The sequence below is a fragment of the Lepus europaeus genome, chromosome 6 (genome assembly GCF_033115175.1).
Source record: "Lepus europaeus isolate LE1 chromosome 6, mLepTim1.pri, whole genome shotgun sequence".
In the NCBI taxonomy this organism is placed as follows: Eukaryota; Metazoa; Chordata; class Mammalia; order Lagomorpha; family Leporidae; genus Lepus; species Lepus europaeus.
Genome location: NC_084832.1, coordinates 118024951 through 118045653, shown reverse-complemented (window position 1 = coordinate 118045653; position 20703 = coordinate 118024951). Strand labels below are relative to the sequence as shown.

Sequence of the window (20703 nt, the reverse complement as noted above, 5' to 3'; positions counted from 1 at the left end):
GGAAAGTTTTAGAAATTTAAGTTATCTAATCTAAAAACAGTCACTGAATTAAAGTATCTCATGTCATGATTTTTTTTCTTTAATTAGTGCCATTTACATTTACCCTTGTCATCAGAAATTTCAACAATCTTTCTGGTATCTACATCCCCTGGGACACTAGCATATAAGCGAGGGCATTTATGACTGAGGCCCTAGCCAAGGCTCAGTTTACCCGCTGTTCCCCAGGTACTCAAGTATTCACTGCTCCCAGACTCAGAGCCACCTGCCACACCCACTCCACTCACAGGGCCAACATGAAGACACCATTCGAATGCACAAATCCAGCTTCAACAAAGTGCTTTCCTTGGCCAACACAGTGCTGGGATATTTTTAAGGAATGGAAATCACCCCAGACATTCAGATATCACGTCTCTGGAAAACCCCCTGAGATCATCCCAGCCCTGGCCCACCCACATTTCCTGCAGGCGAGAGCCTGCTGGAGCCATGGCAGCTGGCCCCTTGGCCATAGCACTAACCGCTCAGATTGTATCCTCAGATCACTCCCCCTCCGGGAGTGTGTACACCCTGCCATGAGACACACACATCCCACTTAACACACAGGAGGCCAACAGCCCCAAGACAAGGCACTGTGCACACAGGGTCCAGTACCACAGCAGCTGGTCCGGTGGCCGGCAGGCCGGCGACACTCTCGGTCCCTCCCTGTCCCACAAGGCACTCGGCTCAGTTCTGCAGCCTGCAATGCATCTCCATGTGGACAGGGAGTCGAGGTCCTGTGCACGTGAACATGAAAAAAAAAAAAAAAAAACAACGCGTGGCGAAGGACCTCCCACGGCCCCTCAACCTGCCCGCGGCACACCTCTGGGTGGAACTATGGTGCCCTGGGTCTGGAATGAATACAACGGAAAGTTACAAGGAGGTCACTTTTAAAGAACAGGGAGCCAAGGGTGAGTCAATGAGCAAATGACAAACGCGGCTGCGCTGTACGGCCGCTGAGTGGACCGAGGGCGCTGGTGGCCTTCGGGAACCACCAGGCGGCACCTGCAGGATTTCCAGACACTGCCCTGACCTCGTCGCCCGGCTGGGCAACAAGGTGCTCGGATGCTTTTGCTGAGCGAGCAGAAACCACGGGGAAGACGCAGCCTCTCACTCTGAGCAGGAAGCCTAGTGGTTAGGGTGCTCAATTTTTAAATTTAAGTTCTACATTTAAACAGAAGATACTGGCCACTGCTGTGATAAGTACTGCTTTTGTAGTTGTTGCTGAAAGTGACTGTGCAAGTTTTCGTTTTCCTTCTTGAGACAAAAGACATAATTATGTTTGACTGTGACAGCTCAGGGGGCTCCCCCTGGAGACCCCTAGAAACAAGCCAGAATTGCCTTCATGGCTAGAAGCCCACAGGGGAGGGGGCCTAGAAAGCTAGAAGACGGAGCCCAAGGCCTCCTGCACAGCTGGTTTACCCAGAGCCTTTCTCTGCCACCTTTCCCAGAGACCCCCACCTGGCTGCGCCTACCCTCTTCCGCCTTCCCACCCCTCCCTGGAGGAGGCCCCACCCCCACCAGACTCCCCAAGGGCAGGGAAAGTCTGCAGCCCTGCCTAGGGCGGCACACAGGTTCTCCCCTCCAGGGAGGCCTGAGCAGTGCTGGGGCTGCCCTGCGGGGAGAAGCGGCTCCCTCTCCACGTGGGCTGGGCGGCTGCAGAGGGGACAGCCGGGGATAAAGAAGTCTAGGCATCAGCACGGGGCTGTGGGATTCAGGTGCGCTAATCCAGGACGGGTGCTCGGGGCTGGCACGCCACCAGCACTCAGACGCTGTGTCACTGCTACGGCGCCGTAAAAACCAATCCCCAGCTCCTCACACTCCTCGCTTCCCACCCTGCTCTGAGCACACGGCCAAGCCTTCCCCTGGGCCAGCTCCTCCGCCCTCAGCCTGGGCTCCCGTGCCTGGACAACGCCCTCTTGCCCGGGGCTGCTGCAGGGCAGGCTCTGGAGGGCCGTGTGGGATGAGCACGGGAAGCAGGAGTGGGCTGCACCGGTGCCTACGGTCAGCTCCCCTGTAAGCTCCTGCTTCCAGGTCATCCCCTTCTGGGATGCCCCTTGTCCACACCCTGTAGCTCACTCCAGACCTGGTGTCCTGTCAGCCATGGGAGCCGTCAGACTCCCAGAGAGCTGGCATAAATGTGCCCATCGCCACGGCAAAACCCTGCTGCTATGGTGTATGTAAGCAGCCACACTGGTGTTGCTGTGCACACATCCTTCTGGTCTCCCCGGCAGGAGGCAGGGAGGCCCTAGCCCCACTTCCCCAGCCTGGCTGAGCACCTTGCACTCACCCACGTGTGCATGGCTGAGGATCACCATCCATCTAAGAGCACCTATTTAATGGGTACCTCCCATGCTACATAAAGCCCCAGGTCCCCAAGCATTTAGATCCCATACGGGTGCAGGTTTGAGTCCCTGCTGCTCCATTTCTGATCCAACCCTCTGCTAATGCTCCTGGGAAAGCAACTGAAGATGGCCCAAGAGTCTGGGCCCCTGGGAGACCCAGAAGAAGCTCCTGGCTCCGGTCTGGCCCAGCCCTGGCCATTGCAGACATCTAGGGAGTGAACCAGTGGGTGGAAGATCTCTGCCTCTCTGGAACTGTGCCTTTCAAATAAATTAATTAAAACTTAAAAAAAAAAAATCCATACTTTTAAAAATCTTTTGTCAGTCTAGGACCTAATGGCTTTACTACTGAATTCTACAAAATATTTAAAGAGAAATTAACTCTAGTACCTTTCAAACTATTCCAAAATGTTGAACAGGATGGAGCTCTGCCAAACTGTTTGAGGCCAGCATCATTCTGATGCCAAAATCGAACAAAGAAAACTACAGACCCACATCCTTGATAAACAAGGACGCAGAGGCTCCCAGCAAAATACTAGCAACCAACTCCAAAACCACATCCAAACAGGCACCTATCACTACCAAATGGGACTTATCCCCCGAGAGAGGCGGGGATGGCACAACATTTGCAAATCAATAAACATCATAAATCACATCAACAGAAGGAAGAACAGAAACCCAACTGTTATCTCAAAGATTCGACATCCCTTTATGAGAAGAACCCTGCACAAATTAGGTATGGAAGAAACACGCCTAAAAGCTCAAGTACTTCCCCTCAGATCTGGAACAAGGCAAGGAAGTCCACGTACATCACTCTGGTTCAATATGGAACTGGAAGTATTAACAAGTGCAAACAGGAGAGAGAGAAAGATCATCAAAACCAGAGAGGAGGAAGCTGAAGAGTCCAAGTCTGCAGATGACGCGATCTTGCACATGGAAAACCCTCAACACTCCAGCAGAAAGCTGTCAGAACACACAAGCCACAGTAAACACAGACAGCATATTCTGCATGTTTCAAAATAGACACACCTAGACCCATCGCTTTTTCATATGCTAATGATGACCTTACTGAAAGAGACATCAAGGAACAAATTCCATTCACAACAGCCATACACACAAATCAAAAATATACTAGTGAATTTAAGCAAAGAAGTAAAAGATCTCCACAATGAAAATTTTAAAATACACAAGAAAGAAATCACCACGGACACAAAAAAGATGCAAAGATAGGCCTTGCTTCGCGATCGGAAGAATCTGTACCATTAAAATGTCTGCACTACCTAAAGCAATCCAAGATTCCATGCAACCCCTACCAAAACACCAGTGACATTCTTCACATCTTTTTAAAAAGAATTATTTATCTGAAAGGTAGAATTACAGGGCTGTTGCTATAGTGTAGCATGCTAAGCCTGTGTCTGAGGCGCTGGCATCCCATATGGGCGCTGGTTCTAGTCCTGGCTGCTCCTCTTCAGATCCAGCTCTCTGCCATGGCCTGGGTAAGCAGTGGAAGATAGGCCAAGTCCTTGGGCCCCTGCGCCCACTGTGTGAGAGCTAGACAAAGTTCCTGGCTGCTGGCTTCAGATTGGTACAGCTCTGGCTGTTGCGGCCATCTGGGGAGTGAATCAGTGGATGGAAGATGTCTCTCTCTCTCTGTCTCTACTCCTGCCTGTAACTCTGCCTCTCACATAAATGAAAATTTTAAAATATTAAAATATTTTAATTTGTACACTAAGCTGACAAGTCATATTACTTAAACAGGAAACAGTGAACTTACATCTTAAGCTTGCTGAATGCCCGAGAGACAGAACATAGTTTTCCTGTTCAACATATGAGGTCAGGGACAAAAACTGCAATGATCCAGGTTACCTCCAGGGACAAAAGTCAAAACGATCAGCTGAGTGAAAGGCTTACCAGCAAGTCAGGTTGCCTGCTGTCCACACGGAGGAAAAACACAACGCAAGGCGGGCTGGGGGCAGACTCCCGTCCACGCCATTCCTCTCCCACCTCACGGACACAGTCACCGCCGTGCGTGCACGTTCCCTGGTCCCAGTCACCTCACAGAGACGCTGTCTGCAGCCCCACTGGCTGCTGGGACCTCGATCAGGCTTCGGGGTCTCATCCCTCTACATGAGCGGCCATCCTGCCGAGATTCAGGTCAGGGGGCCGCCATGGCGTGCAGGTGTCTCCCTCTAAGTCCTGTGGTCCCCAGAGGGGTAGAACTGAGAGGCAGGGCCTGCTGGAAGGTCAGCAGCTGAGTGGGGGGCACTGCCCGGTTAGGGATCAAGGTCCTTCTCAGGAGACGGCTGCCACGGAAGCCTGGGCCCGGCCCCACGCGGCCCTCTGGCTTCGGGAGTGGAGCGCGCTTGCCTGCTTGTGCACAAGCTCCTGCCGTTGCCTTAACTTAGGCACCTGGGGGGCGGGGAGCGCATCGCAGCAGAGCCACACTGAGCTAAACAGAACCCTCTCCTTGGTCAGCTGCCCGCCTCAGGTGTCTCCTTACAGAACAGAAAGGTGGCTGATGGAATAAGGGACGCAGGGCGGCTGAGGGGCTAGAAGCGACAGGGAGGGGCTGTGCTGCTGAGGAGGGGGCAGCTCCAAAGGTCACCGACCAAGTCACAGCTTCCTGGGTAACCTGTGCCAAACCCTAGCCGGGAGTGTCCTTGTCACAGGGGGTCAGCATTGCACACAACACAGCAGAGGGGGCGAGACCGCAGGGAGGGGCCGCCTGGGACCATGTGCCTGGGGATGAGGTCCCTGCTCTCGGTGACGCAGACAAGAGCCTTCTGCCTGGCTCCAGCCACACCAGCAGTCCCGCTTCTCCCCACTCCCAGCAGCGCGGCCACCCTCACTGACTGGGGACGCTGTGCTGCTCCCCAAAGCGACTGTGCGCGGCTGTGCTCCCAGGCCAGCCCCGCCAAGCTCCTCCGGCTGTGGTGGGCTCTCCCGGGGTCCCCACCGCCTCTTGCCTACCCTCACTCGCTGTCCACAGTCATGCATCTTCCACGTAGCCTCTGCTCCCTGCAGTGACAAGTCCTCCCTCCCTCCCGCTACTGCAGTACCTTCTCTCCTCCAACAGGGCTTTCTCATGTCCAACTCTGCTTCGCTTGGGGGCCACTCTTACCTTGGTGGTACCAACTGCTACAGGCACTGTGGAGTGACTATAGACAGGGAGGCATGCCAGTGCGCGGAGCTAGAGGACCAGGAGCAGCACCCCAGCCCCAAGTTCACCCAAAGCAATCCCGGCATCCCAATGTAAAATGCATCCCTAACTCAGGACAAAGGCAGAGATGGAGGTTCTCACAACCCCCGGACCACGTGACACCCCTTCAGTGGAGATGGGGCGGCGCTTTTGTGGTACCACTTCTAACCTTGACCCCTGTCCCTGTGCGCATCTCCCATCAGTGACATACCTGTGCCCTTACGCCTGCTGTTCCACCGGCCAGCAGCGTCCTCCCGGAACCACGCCGGGACAGTCCTTGACGCACTCCCTGCTTCCTCGGGCGGACCTGGGAGGATGTTTCCAGCAGACTCACTTCCCAAGGCGTTCAAAGAACTTTATCTCCGTTTCTATCCACTAGCACACTCCCAGAGGTTTCATGTGGATGCCCCGCCCCTCCTTCTAACCAAGGATCTGGGAGATAAGCAGAGAGTACTCTGCAGATACCCTTGGAATGAACCAGTGCACGCCAAGGCACTGCCCAAGTGCAGCTCCGTGCTGGGCGCTCAGGGCCTAGGGCTCCCCGTCACTGGGTGTGAGGGTGGCTGATGAGCAGCCAGGGCTCCCCGTCACTGGCTGGATGTGAAGGCAGCCAGGCAGGGCTCCGCTGTCACTGTGTGCTCCTCCTCCTTTGCTCTGTTTTTCCCTTTTCCCAGACAAAACACTTAGACTGGGTGGCTAAGGGCAGCCAGAGCTTTGCTTCTCACAGGTCTGGAGCTGGGAGGTCCACGGTGGAGACCTCAGATTCAGGGTCTCGACACCACCTTCTCCCGGCGTCCTGTCGCGGCAGGAAAAAGGACTGGCCAGCTCTCGGGGCCCGACTGCCAGGGCCTGCTCCCATGACCTCACTTCCTCCCACAGCCTCTCCTCCTGATGCTATCCCCGGAGGTCAGGATTTTCATGCAGGCATCCAGGGGAACACAAACACTCGGAGGTCCCACCTTTCTCTCCCACTGCTTGAGAAAGGGCTGCACTATCTCGCAGGTTATCTCAGGCCAATGCTCACCATGGGTTTATCAGGAAGACAGCGTCACACCCAGCTGACCCACTGAGGAGCAAACCAAGGGTCAAGGGACTCATCGCAGGCATGCAGCGCCACGGGTGCTGCCCTGGCCCAGGACAGCGGCCAGCGTGGGGTCTGGCCAAACCTTCTGACCAGTAAGCTGGCCTTTGCCTCTTTGCAAGAACAAACGCCAGGGCCTCCATTGTGGCGTAGTAGTGGGCTAAGCCACCACCTGCAGCGCCAGCTTCCCAGATTCCCAGCTGCTCCACTTCCGATCCAGCTCTCTGCTATGGCCTAGGAAAGCAGAAGATGGCTCAAGTGCTTTGGCTCCTGCACCTGCACGGAAAACCTAGAAGCTCCTGGCTCCTGACTTTGGATCTGTGCAGCTCCAGCCATTGCTGCCATTTGGGGAGTGAACCAGTGGACTAAAGACCTCTCTGTCTCTCTTTAACTCTTTCAAGTAAACAAAATCTTAACAAAACAAAAGCCATCCTTCTAGAACAATACATATTCAGTACTGAAAATTTTAGGCAAACATAGAAAGATCAAAGGGTAAGACTCAAAGTTATCTGTAAGTCTAAGAATGATCAATCTGTAACTGCACAACACAGCTGTATCCTACAGTGGCGGGTGTGAGGGTTCAGGCACAAAGGAGTACAGCTGCGGTTTATGTAAAGAACAACAACACCCAGTCAGAATTAAGCAGTTATCAGAAGTTAGGAGCACAGGGACCGTTGGGGACACTGACAATGTTTACTGCTTCATCTGGGCACTTGTTGCACAAGTGTGGTCAGTTGTGAAAATTCTGTTAACTATATATTTTCAAAATTAATCCACTGACTTATTACCACATTACAGGCAGAGGGAGGAAGAACACAGAGCTATCTTCCATCTGCTGGTTCATTCCCCAGGTGCTCTTAACAGCCAGGGCTGGACCAGGCTGGAAGCAGGGGTGCAAGAGGGACACACGTGCTTGGGCTATCACCTACCGGAACCTTACAGTGACCAGGGCTGGGCAAAGCCAAGTCAGGAGCCCAGAAGTCAACCCAGGTGTCCCATGTAGGAGGCAGGGACGCAATGACTTGAGCCACCACCTGGTGCCGCACAGAGTGTGCACTGGCAGGAAGTTGGAGCCTAGAGTGAGAAGCAGGACAAGCAGCCAGGTACTCCGCTAAGGGCTGTGGGTGTCCCAATGGCACCTCAACTGCGGCACTAAATGTCCACCCTAGAACTGTGTATCCAGGCATGTGTGTATCTCTGCATGCAAAAACATACAACTATACATGAACACACACGTAACGTGTTAAGTTGCCACCCGTGCCTCGTGCCCTGCGGCCTATGTTTGCAATACGGCCTTCTGTGGTCATTTACTTACCAACAGTAGCCCCATGGCTTGATGAGAGGCTTTCCCAGGAGCCAGCACAGCGCTCCAGGGGGCTAAGCAGCACTGGTCATGCCAGCATCCCATTATCAGCGCTGGTTTGAATCCTGCTTCCAGCTAATCCACCTGCGCTAAGTACTTGAGCCCCTGCCACCCAGGGAGACCCAGATGGAATTCCTGGCATCTGGCTGCAGCCTGGCTCGGCCCCAAGACAGGAGGCCACTTGGGGAGTGAACCAATGGCTGGAGCGCCTGTCACTGTTGCAAATAATTAAATCTTCAAAAAAATTTTAAAAGGAGAAGCCTCCCCAGTTCACAGAGCACATCAGGCCGCCGCTGAGGGGTTTTCAGAGCCAGGCATGACCTCCACGTCTAGCCACGTGACGTCCACCCAATCCCAATGCCGCAGTCGGTGACACTGCCAACTCCCAGGGTCCTCCACGCTGCTGGGTGCTGACGGGCAGTGGGACGTGGCTCTGCTTGCGGGTGAACACACCCCACAGCACAGGGCCGTTGCAGCTCCAGCCAGGCTGAGCCCCGGGAACCCAACAGGACACCGAATCCCACCCTCCCCAGCTTTCAGATCCCAGCGGCACCACCGCCAGCAAACACCAGGCCCAGAGCCAAACTCCGTGAGTGAGGCCTGGCTGGGGGCGCTGGTTCTGTTGTGTTTGCTGGACTTGGAATGCCACCGAGAAGTGGCGTTTCACCTGTCCCGAGTGATGGGGAGAAATCAGGTTGGCTTACAAGGTGTTGAGGGATTGTAACAGGAACAAAAAGAGGCCCAAAGGAGACAGCTCAGAGCGGTGACGATACGTTATTGCTACTACTACGACCACAGACAGAATGCACTGAGGGACCACCCTGGACGACTGGGGCGGGAACTGAGGCAGTAATGGTCCCCGGGGACAGAAAAGTGACATCTTCAGAAATGTCCCCATTTTAGGGGCCGGTGCTATGGCAAAGCAGGTTGAGCTGCTGCCCGTGGCACCAGCATCCCACTGGGCACCGGTTCCGGCTCAGCTGCTCCAGCTCCCTGCTACTGCACCTGGGAAGGCAGTGGAGGGTGGAGGAGACAGCTCAGCTGCTCAGGCCTCTCATGTCAGAGACCAGGCTCCTGGCTCTGGCCTGGCTCAGCCCTGGCCGTTGCAGCCATTAGGGAGTGAACCAGATGGGAGATCTCTGTTTCCCCTACCTTTCTGTAACTCTTTCAAATACATAAATTGAATTATAAGAAAAAAAAGCACAGACACGTTCCCACATTGTGCAACAGGATAATCAGTGCCAAAGACTGAATCTCAGCCAAGTGTGGGCTCAGGAGGCTGCGTCAGGGGCTCCCCAAGGCCCCAAAGACACCGTGGAGGAGCCCCCGGCCTCAAGGGGCTCTGAAGGTGGACAAATCCGCTGCGGGTTAGGAAAAGATGCCCCACTGGGCATCAGCAAGGACTCGAGTGCCTGCACAGCTTCAAAGAACCCCCGACCCTCCTCGAGCCGCACTGGGGGCCGCCAAGCACAAAGCCTGGCAGTCGCTTTGAACCTGTGTGCCTCTCCGCAGCTCACCTGCATGGAGTGAGGGACTGTGGAAACGACAGCGCCAAGCCGGAAGATGCACGAGGCTGCCCCGCGGGCTCCCCCAGGAGTGAGCTGCTCCTCCGGCGAGGGGACAGCCAGGCTGGCTGCAGGCCGAAGAGAGGCTGGGCCATTTGTTTTTCTCCCATGTGATGCAACAGCGCATTCAGACGTTTCAGCATCAACGCGCAAGACGGCCAAGTATCGAAGTCTTGCTGGAGCCCACGTCAGATGGTGGAGGGGCCGGAGGGCACACAGGCAGGGAGGAGGGACAGCCACCTGGCTGGCCCCAGGGCAATGGAAAAAGCCAGGTGTCAGAGGACCCGTGCCCTGCTGGCCCCGGCTCGGCGTAGTGACAGCGTCATCTGGTGACACACGGAGGATGGGGCCCAGCAGGCGGGAGTGGTCAGGAGAGACGATGGACTGGAGGCAGGGCACAGGAGGCAGGCACAGGGCTCCAGCCACGCAGGGGGTAAAGCCAGCAGCACATGCATCAGGAAGAGGCACATGACCCGGGGGCAGGGCCACCCGGGCGGGAGCAGGAACACACAGAGTGAGAGAGACCACGCACCCCAGGATCCCGATGCTCGCAGGACTTCAAACTTCAAAAGACAAGTAACAGCACAGACGCAGACATTCATGGGGTCGGGGGTGGGGATGCCAGGATGGGCGCAGGCCCCCTGCTACCAGGTCCAGGGACTGCACGCTAGGAACCTATGGGCCTGGGGGCAGGGCAGGGGCGAGGTGGGAGCAAGGTCAAGGGCAGCGGCTCCCAGCCAGGACACTCCTGGCCAGTGTGAGGGAACAGTCAGCACCATCCACAGAGTGCTGGAAACACCCACGCCTCAGTCTCCCTAACAACCAAAACATAACCCCTCCACATTCCCAAACATCCCCAGCCCCCGAGAACCCTGGCCGAGGGGAGTGGAGGACGCGGCAGAGACGACCTGGGGAGATCGGAGAGCAGAGCAAAAGGAAACCCAGTCCTCCTGCCCACAGGGCAGCCCGCTCCCAAATTCTCCCGGGGACCCCCACCTCCCCTCCCCCGCCTGCACCAGGCGCACCTGTCTGGGCTGCCGCTCAGATGCAATGCCGCGTGCATCTTCCCAGCGGACCTCCTGGCTCTGTCCCTGCTCCCCCCGCAGGCCCCTTCCCATGTGCCTCCTTTTACTTAACCAACACTTGAACAATGCTATCTGCCAGGCTCTGGTCCTCACAAACATTCGCTTAGTTAATCCTCAGACTCCCACCGCGAGGCAGCATCCCCGTGGTCCACGGTTCCCGACAATGCACGGGGAAGTCGCAGTACTCATCCAAGGTCACAGTGCTGCTGGTAAATGCAGGGCTGTGGCTTTAACCGTGGCCACTGGCCCCGGAGTCGGCTCCTTCCCAGCTTCGCGACACGCTGCTCGGCAGTCTGTTCTTCCTCTGTTCCGGACTCGCGACTGCCTTCCACGGTAACAGCCAAGACCCTGAATCCAGCATCCTGCGACTGGGGGCCCCAGGGCCTCCTCACCCCTCCTGCTGCCCACGTCTGAGGCACCTGTATGTACCTGCCCCAGGGCCTTGGCACGCTCGGCGTCCTCATTCCTGGTGCACCTGCCCCTTCACTTCACTGCACCTGTGCTCACCTGAGAGCGGACTCTGCCCACTCAACACCTCCACCTCCTCCCAGCGTCCTCAGCCACGCCCCTTGCTGTGTTTCTATCCCTGAAGCAGTTCTCATGTTGTAACGACGGGGAATTCCTTGTCCATTTACTCTCTGACTCCCCCCTAGGAGACTGTGCCCCCCATGGAAAAAGCATCTGTGTTCGCTGCTACATTCCTGCACTGGGAAGGGCGTGGGGTCCCGTCCTGAACCAATGACTAAAGGAAACTTGAACGAGAGCGAGGAGGAGCCGCAAGCAGAGGGAGCCAGCCCCCTGGTGTGGGGAGGGCTGCAGCCACTTCAGCTACAGAGGCGCCCCTGGCGCTGGCATGGAGGTGCTGGGGCCCGGCTCTGGGCGTGAGCCGGCGGTGGTGAAGCCCCTGGCTTCAACCTGACTGCTGTAGGCATTTGGGGAGTGAATCGGCATGGAAAGGTGATCTCTGGCATATTGTGAAAGAAGTGTTTTATTTAGTTGAAAGGCCGGGTTATACAGATAGAGGGAGAGACAGAGACCGTCCATCTGCTGGTTCACTGCCCAAATGGCCACAACTGCTAGGGCTGGGCCAGGCCAAAGCCAGGAGCCTGGAGCTCCACCCGCATCCCCCATGCGTGTGGCAGGGTCCAAGTACCTGGGTCACCTTCTTCTGTTGCTTTCCCAGAGGCACTAGCAGCGAGCTGGATCAGAAATGGAGCTGCCGGGACTTGAACAGGCACTCCCACGGGAGGCCAGTGCACCACAATGCCAGCCCCAGGAGACAGACAGACGCTCTTTCAAGCACATGAAAATAAACAAATATACTTTAAAAAAAAAGCCACAAACTAGGAGAAAAATCTTTACACAGCACGTATTTGATGAAGGATGTAGACCCAAAATATAAAATATTAAGAACCCTCAAAATGCAGCGATAAGGAAACAATCAGCCCAATAAAAAAAAGGGCAGGACAACTGAACAGATGCATCACCAAAGTTATAAAGACAGTAAAGCAAAAGACTACACACACACACACACACACACACAAGGCTGCACAACATCACCGGGCATCAGGGAAATGCAAATTAAAACCACAAAGAAGCACCACACAGGACTGGAATTAAGAAGCCTGACGACACCCAGTGGTGGCACGGACACCAAGGAACTGGCACGCATCTCAGGACGGCGAGGACACCAAGCGGCACAGTCACGGCGGCAAACAGTCGGCTGGTGCTTAAAATGCGCAGTCCTCACCCACGCCTGGGGATGCACCCGAGACAGACCAAGCCTAGATGCACACGAAGGCACTCTGCAAGAGCAGGCCACTCCGCGAAGTTTAGGGCAAGCAGGATGCAGAACAGTTCACTGTGATGCCTCAAAAAAACTGGTGGGTACACAAAATGTTCGTAACACATGAAAAATGCACATCATGAAAGAACTACGCACCGGCGCCGTGGCTCACTTGGTTAATCCTTCGCCTGTGGCGCCGGCATCCCATATGGGCGCCGGTTCTAGTCCCGGCTGTTCTACTTCTGATCCTGTTCTCCGCCATGGCCTGGGAAAGCAGAAGATGGCCCAAGTCCTTGGACCCCTGTACCCATGTGGGAGACCTGGAAGAAGCTCTTGGCTCCTGGCTTCGGGTCAGCACAGCTCCGGCCGTTGCAGTCATCTGTGGGGTGAACCAGAGGATGGAAGACCTCTCTCTATCTCTAACTCTTCTTCTCAAATCAATAAATAAAGTTTTAAAACAAAAACTACATGTGGATTTCAAACTTTTTTTTTGCATCAGAACAAACCCATGCTTTCCATTCCATTTTCCACAAGCTTTTGACAATGTCTTCATACTCATAAAAGTGTCGTTTTTAATGGCCAAATTAGAAACAATTCAAATGTCCATCGACAGATGCAGATATGAGTCACTGCTATTTAGTCAGGCAATGGACTGCTACTCAGCAATGAAAAATAAATTACTGCTGCATATACAGCAGCATCAATCAATCGCCAAATAATTACTGAATAGAACAAGTTGAACCAAAAAAAAAAGAATAGTGAAAATTAAACGGTTCCATCAATGTAGAATTCTGGACTATGCAAGCTACTCCCAGTTACAAAACACAGTGGCTCTGAAGGCCAGAGAGGCTGGGAAAGGGGAGATGCTCTGGAGGACAATGACAGCACCTGCACGACGGTGGACACGCTTATGATCTTGATCGCAGTGGGGGCTGCACGCTGCGTGTACAGAGCTCAAAGGCTGCAAGGCCGCAAAGTTACATATGTGCAGCTTACTGCATGTCAATCACAGCTCAACAAAGCCTTAAGAAAAAGAAAACCAGAAGGAAGTTACTCCAGACCTCAAAATAAGGAAAATACAACACAAACAGTGTTTTCTGGTATCTAATGCGTCCCGTGTTAGAATCTCCTATAGAAAGGGCCAAGCTCCCAAGTCCTCAGGCCCCTGCACCCATGTAGGGGACCCAGAGGAAGCTCCTGGCTCTGAACTGGCCCAGCTCCGGCCCTTTCAGCCATTTGGGGAGTGAAGCAGCGGACGGAAGACGTCTCTTGTTCTCTCTCTCCTCCCTCTGTTTCTCTAACTCTGCCTTTCGAATAAATAAATAAAAAAATCTTAAAAAAAAAAAAAAAAAAAGAAATGGACAAGCTTTATCTTAAACATTCCAAACTATCCCCAACCTCACTTCTCACTGGTATTTCTACAGCAGGGCCTCACGGATTACAAATACAAATATTTTAAGTAAAAATAAGAGTAAAATCTTACTTTCCTGTCCAGCGTCTATCCATTAAGGAAATCCTACTTTTTCAGACACAGACTTACATTTGGAGGAGTACTTAAGTCTTCAGTGACTTCCCCATAATAAAATTACTATAATCAAGGATAAGCGTGGTTTAGCACTCGTAAGTCAGTGACAGGCAACCAGACTGACAAAATACATCCCTCACACACATAAGTCCTGGGAGAAAATTATCACCGTCTGCTCCTGCTACAGCCTGCACTTACAGCTGATTTCTCTACAAAACAAAGAATAAAATACGCTACTGAATAAGAAAACATTTTCTAACACACTAAACTTGGACAGCCCTGGAGTTCATCGTAATACGCTCTGTGATATAGCTGAATGTTAAAAAAAAAAAAATCCCTGCCTAAAAATATGTTTTAAATACCAGAGCAAGGTTGTGAAATCCATGGCTAATCATTATTATTGGTGCTAAAAAGCTCTGGGCATTTGTTCAAGGTCAGCCAGGTAACCCGTGGGCAAACACAAGGGCTCCCAGCTGGGATGCCTCTCCTCCACAGGGGTGGCTACTGGATGCCAATGTCCTGGGGCCACAGAGGGCCTGCACCCTGCCTCACTCCCGGATGCCTGTGTGTGGGTGACGGGGCAAAGGGTGCGGCTACAGGGGGCACCTCTATCTCATGACGCCATTGGACTAGAACCTGGGGTGGGCAGAACATGGGGTGGGTGTCCAGGGAGTGCGGCAGCTTTGGGTGTTTGGCTGTGAGCAGGGGAGCCATGCACGCCTCCTCTGTGAGTGCAGGGAGCTCATGACGCTGTTCTCAACTTCCTTGCTCTCTGGACGCACAGCACCCAGGCCAAACCCCGTCTCCAGGCCACTCAGGGCGGAGACTAGCAGCTGAGCGCCCAGGGTCAGTGCTGCGGGGCCTAGAATCCACTCCCAAGTCTCTGTGGACCTCGTGACTCAAGAGACACAAAACCAGCGGTGTGGGGGGCAAAGCTGCTGCTTGGGATGCCTGCATTCTAAATCGGAGTGCTGGTTCGAGTCCCCGCTACTCTGCTTCCACTCCAGCTCCCTGCTAATCTGACTCTGGCAGGCAGCAGGGGATGGCTCACGTGGTTGAATGCCTGCCCTCAAGGGGGAGATGCAGGCTCCTCCCTTCCACCTGGCCCAGCCCTGGCTGTCACAGGCAACTGGGGAGCGAACCAGTAGATAGATGGAAGATCCCCCGGCTCTCCCTCCCTCCCCCATCACTCTGTCTTTGGAATAAATAAACTTTAATAACGAAGCTCTGCGAGTGCACCTGCTGTAAGAGCGGCGGGGACCACTGAGAAGGAAAGCCAAGTCACGGACCAACGTGGCCGGCAATGCAGGACACAGAGGGCCCCACGCCACAGTCACAGCACAGCACCTCAAGTATCTTCGGAGCCCAACTACAGCACAAAAGCCCTCAAACCAAGCTTTACGCCTTCCCTAGCCGGGAAGGGTCATGGGATTTTTTTTTTTTTTTTTTTTTTTTTTTTTGGCTACGACAAGGAATGGTTTGGTGAGCAAGAAAAAAATAACTTCCAGGCCTCCAGGTGCTCCCACGTTTAGATGATGGCTTCCCTCGTGCACCCGTGTGGCCATACGTGGTCTGTGGCCAGGCGGGCGGCCTGACCACTGCCAGCCTCCCGCCTGCTCCCGGCACTGCGCAGGCACCAGCAGCGTACTAAGGCGCTGCCACACGGCGCTGTGGGCAATGAGCCGCACTCGCTGGCCGTTTTTTCCTTTCAGTAATCCTATCTGATTAAAAAAAAAAAACCAAGGGCCATTATTTTAATGATGTGCTTAGAAAAAGGATTACCCACAACAGCAAATCACGAGGGCGGCGCTGATTAAAAGGTGTCTTGCTGTATCACTAACCCTGAGCTAGCACTCCTCTCCTGGAGCCCAGGTGTCTTCCTACTCCACCCCAGCAGCGAATCAGGCAGGAGGAAGGCGCCGGGGCTCACTCGCCTGTCCCGAAAAGCAGCTCTAACAGCCAAAGGCGGCCATGAAGACACCAATGGAACCCTGCTGTTTCTACCTTAGTCCTTCCATCAGCAAACACTCAGTGAGCACCTGCTACCTTCACCAGGCACTGCTCCATCAACCAGGAACTATCCCCGTCCTCAAGGGCAAAGGGAGCCATCAAGCAAATGGCACGTAACTGTCCATGGCGGTAATGATTACTGCATTAAGGCCCAAAATAAAGGGGCGGCGGCTGACCTGAGGACAGGGTGACTTTCCCAGAGAAGACAGCAAACTTGAGCGGCCAGCGGGGCGAGGCATGAGAAATTACCCCAGGAGGGGGCCTGACCCCAGGGGCCAAAGCATGAGCCACAGCCCTGGGGCCAACCTGCAGTGGACCAGGCGGATTCAAGCCGCAGATCCAGCTGGGGGCAGGGGTCAAGTCAGGCCCGCCCTGCAAGTCACGTGGCAGGTTTTGTATCTAAACCCGGGAAATCTGTGTGCTTCCAGACAGCTCTGAAGACTGGAGAAGAGGAAGTGCCTCTCCCCCACCCCCTTTCTTTTTCAGGCAGGAAAATAGGGTGCAGGAAGTCACGGCCCCAGGGACAGGTGCCGGTGGCTCAGACGGGGACGGCAGCACAGTGGAGACTGAACTTGGCACAGGTTTCAAAGAGATTTTCGAGAGAAAAAAGGACCAGACTTTGGGACAGACTGGTTTGGTGTGGCTAACGGAAGAGACAAGGGGGAGAGATGGGCTACTCCTTGGATGGAAAATGCAGGAACAGTTGGAAAGTCTGGGTGACCCAGGGCTCCGCTCTGCGGAGTGCCAGGCCAGGCTGTCTTCTTGCGGCCCTTCTTTTAGGAGGGGGCACCCGCGCTGCAGAGAACGCAAACTGTGGACCACAGGCGCCCAAGTACCACGGCCACGCTCACACACTGTGGAGTGACAAAGTCACACCTGCCACTGGAGTTTGGCTGGATGCCTGTGAGGCCAGCCCTCCTCCCCCTGTACCGCCGGGGCGTCTGCAAACTGCACTCTGGAGTTCGAGTGCTCCTAACCGGAGCAAGCTAGTTATAAACAGACATTTCCCAAGCCACTCTTACCTGCAAAGGGCTTCACAATGATTCATGCACAAGCCCGATACCAAGGACCTCAATGTCTTGTCATGAACGAGCAAAGCCACAACGCCAGGAGTAAGCCGTAAGAAAGAGCAACAAAATCCTGTAGCATTCTCAGCCCAGCTCATTTAACCACCAAGGTAAGAGAGATCACTTCGGAGTAAGGAACCCCGAAGAACCAGCCATTTCTCAGAACGCAAGGCACTGAGGTCAAAACTGATATAAGCCACCAAACACCAAGGCCACAAGAGAATAAAGCCATAAAGAAACGGGCCTACACCATGTGGAACTTTCAATGTGTAATTTCTAAATATCTTGACCAGGTGCCCAATTCAGTCAGCGCCAGGGGCTTCCACGCTGTCTTTGTGGCTGCTTCCACCTGCAACACTCTAACACTCTGCAGACCCAGGCTGCTTCCACCTGCAACACTCTAACACTCTGCAGACCCAAACGCCTCTCCTACCGGCACAGGCTTTAATCTGTTCCCTCTTGGGGGCTCTCTCCTTTCTCGCCCGCTGCGGAAGCTCAGGAATCAGGCGTGCGCCCCGCACCTGGAAAGAACCTAACGCATCACAGCTGATTAATGGTGCGTGTTGGGCAAAGTGCCGCCCAGCGATCATCGGGAGGAGGAGCGGAGGGGGGAGGCGAGATGTTCTGAAAGGTTTAATCATCTCCAATATGATGCGGCTGGGTGTGATCCTTCCAGGGGACAACACCAAGTATACTCAGTCTTCCTCTTTAAGAAGGAAAAGGTCACGTGGAATTCTCACGGCTGGGGAGGCGAGTTTCCCAGGCCCGTGCATAAAAAGTGCCATTGCCAATGCCTGCTAAGTGATACAAGTCGCACACGCACACGCACTGGCGTGCCTTCTGGTCTTGCCTGCTGATCGCCTGTGCTCGGCGCGCACCTCCCCTGCAGACCGCTGGCTGCGCTCACTACCGCCCCACCCGGCCCCCGACGACCCCTTTCCAACACGATCCCAACTCCCGGCACACCCAGGCATGCAAAGACCGAAACCACAACTCCCCGGACGCCGCACGGGAGAGCGGTCAGCCGCGGGCACAGCAAACAGAGACCCGGTAGTTGTCAACGAGGCCTCCCGGGGAACCCGCCGGTCCACCGGCGAACGGCCGAGCCGGGAAAACGCACGCACCAGGCTAGGGCAATTTTTTCCTGCCAAGCCTTGAGGTCTGGACGGGGCCACGCGGACAGGTTCGAGTGCACTGCGAGGCGTGCCCTGCACCCATTTCCCCTCCAGGTCCCTCCAGGGCGAGGGGAGGCCACACGGACCCGCAAGTCCATCCTCCGAGTGCACGGCTCCGGACGCCAGGAGCGTGGTGGTGTAGCAACCCCAAGCGGCTCGACCGTGCCACCCGAACAGCGCCACGCTCCGAGACCGGCGCCCCAGGCCGCACGCGCGCCCGCAGCCGGCAAAGTTCACTGGCGCCGACCTCTCCGCCTGCGACCCCCCCCAGCCAAGTTTCCAGCCCACAAAGCCAGCTCGAGTCCGGGTCCCCTCCTCCCGACTCCCCCTGCCCAGGGGCGCCCGGGGTGGGGTCGGGGAGCGCAATCCAAGCCCCAGACCCTCCACGCCCCATCCCGCCCGAGAACGCAGCTCCCTCTAAGCCGCCAGCCCGCCAGCGAGCCTCGGATTTCCACCCAGAGCAAAGGAAAAAAAAAAAAAAAAAAAAAGCCAGACAGACATTTCCCTTCGCAACAAAAGTGGCCTCCAAAGTCCCCTAGCCAAGGACACGGAGAGGAAGCCGCCGAGCAACCAGAGGCTCGCACTTGTGGAGGAGGCGCACACGGGCGACGCCAGGCAGAAGGTGACCGCCGAGCGGGGCTTGGGGGGCGGCGCGGGGCGCCCCGCGGCTCCCCGAGGCCGGCGAGGCTCGCAGGGAGGCTGCCCGCCGCCGCCGCCGCCGCCGCAGAAAGTTAATACTCACTCAGTTTCGCAACTGCGCCGCCCCCGCAGGCCCCCGGCGGGCCCGGCCCGGGCGCTGGGGACGCGGCGGCGGCGGCGCCCGGAGCCCGACCCGGGCTGCGCGCTCCGCGCCGGCCGGAGGCCCCGGCTCCGCGGCGTCCTCTCGCTCTCTCCCTCCGTGTCTCTCTCCGAGGGCGTCCTGCCGGGCCGGCGCTAGCTGAGCCTCGGCCGCCGGGGCTCGAGCCGCCGCGGACCGGCCGGCGAGGCTGGGCGAGGCGGGCGCTGCGCGGGGAGCCGGACGGAGCGCGGGCGGCTCGCTCCCGCGGCCGGTGCCTCCGGGCTGGGGGCCGGGCTGGGGGCCGGGCCAGGCCGGGCCGGGCCGGGCGGCTCCGCCCCTCGGCCGGGCCGCGGGCTGAGCGCGCGCGAGGCGCCCCCCTCGGCCGCGCGCGGGTCGCCGCGGCCGCCGCCGGTCTCGCGGGCCCGCGGCGCGGGGAGCGAGCCGGTAACGGAACTGGGGCGCGGCGCTGCATTGTGGGAGCCCCGAGGGCCCCGGGGGCCAGCGCTCGGCCGGGCCCGGCGGCGGGGCCGAGCGGACGTGGCGGGAGGGCGCGCGCTGCACTGACCGTGGCCGGAGCGCAGCCTCCGCGGCGGCGGCGGCGGCGGCGGCGGCGGCGGCCCGGGGCCGGGACTCGCTCGAGCTGCCCTGTGCGGGCTCCCCGGGAAGCCGGCGGCTCGTTCCGCGGTCGAGGGAGAAGAAACGAGAGCGAGGGCGCGCGCCCTTCCATCTCCGCCCCGGACTGGGTTTGCGCCGCGGCGCACGCCGAGTGGCTGTGATTGCGCGGCCCCCTGCGCAGCAGGCGGTGACAGAGGCCGGGCGGGGGTGGACACACACACACACACGCACGCACACGCATGAATCAGCCGTGAGTAACAGAAGTTTAGAACGAGCCGGGCCGGGCTTGGCTTCAGACGGAAATCGGTGCTTGCGTGTGGCCCCGCAGGTCCGTCGTCCGTGCCTGCTTTGGGGACCGCACGCGACGCGGGCTGCCGTGGCCGGCCCGCAGCCTTGGGTGTGGGCTTGGGCGCCCGCCGCCCCGCCGCAGCAGCGGCTGTTCCATCGGCTGGGGCTGGGGGTGCAGCGCGTGGGGGAGCTGCGAGACACGGCCCCGACCCCCTTAATTCTCCAGGCACTGGTTCTTCTAGACACGGATGGCAGACTTGAAGCACAGCTCGCCGCTGCAGGACCTGTGTTTTTTGTTGTTGTTGTTGTTGTTGTTTTTAATTTTTTTTCTTTTTGACCCTGGGTTTCCTTCTCTGGTTTTTTTGACGTTTCCTGATTCCACAGCCCATTGATTTCCTCCGCCTCGCAGGTGCACCGGGGAGGGCGGGCTGGTAAGACCTAAATGTTTGTGGATCCACGTTTGGCGGATCTGGGGAGAGGAGAGCTCTGTGGCCCCAGTGTGCACCCTAAGGCGACGCCATGCGAAGGGGCTCTGTGGGCCACGGGGTGGCCTTTGACCCCGGGTGACTCTTGTCAAAGGAGTTGTTTAGCCCTCAGGTGAGCCTGTCCTGGCCTCTCACTCCCTTGCCGACTCTTCCCTCCACTGCACACCGATTGCCCAATTGGACGGAAAAATTCGGTCCCCATCTTGCTGTGGCCCCTGGCGGCCTGTGGCCGTGCTGACTTGCTGTTCCTCCTTGGTACTGCCTTCTTGGGCTGGGCAGCCCTTGTGGTGAACGGGCTCCCAGAGG

At 56.6% G+C, this 20703-nt stretch overlaps 1 protein-coding gene across 2 annotated transcripts in view; it reads right to left on the bottom strand.

Annotated features, from left to right (window-relative positions):
* The window catches only part of RASSF8 (Ras association domain family member 8), a 101019-nt gene extending 81969 nt beyond the window's left edge, over positions 1–19050 (bottom strand). For both annotated transcript variants that reach the window (XM_062194960.1, XM_062194958.1), the window contains exon 1: positions 18974–19050. The gene's annotated coding sequence lies outside the window, so the exon portion shown is untranslated. The remainder of the gene's footprint in view (positions 1–18973) is intronic.
* Positions 19051–20703: the final 1653 nt, after the last annotated feature.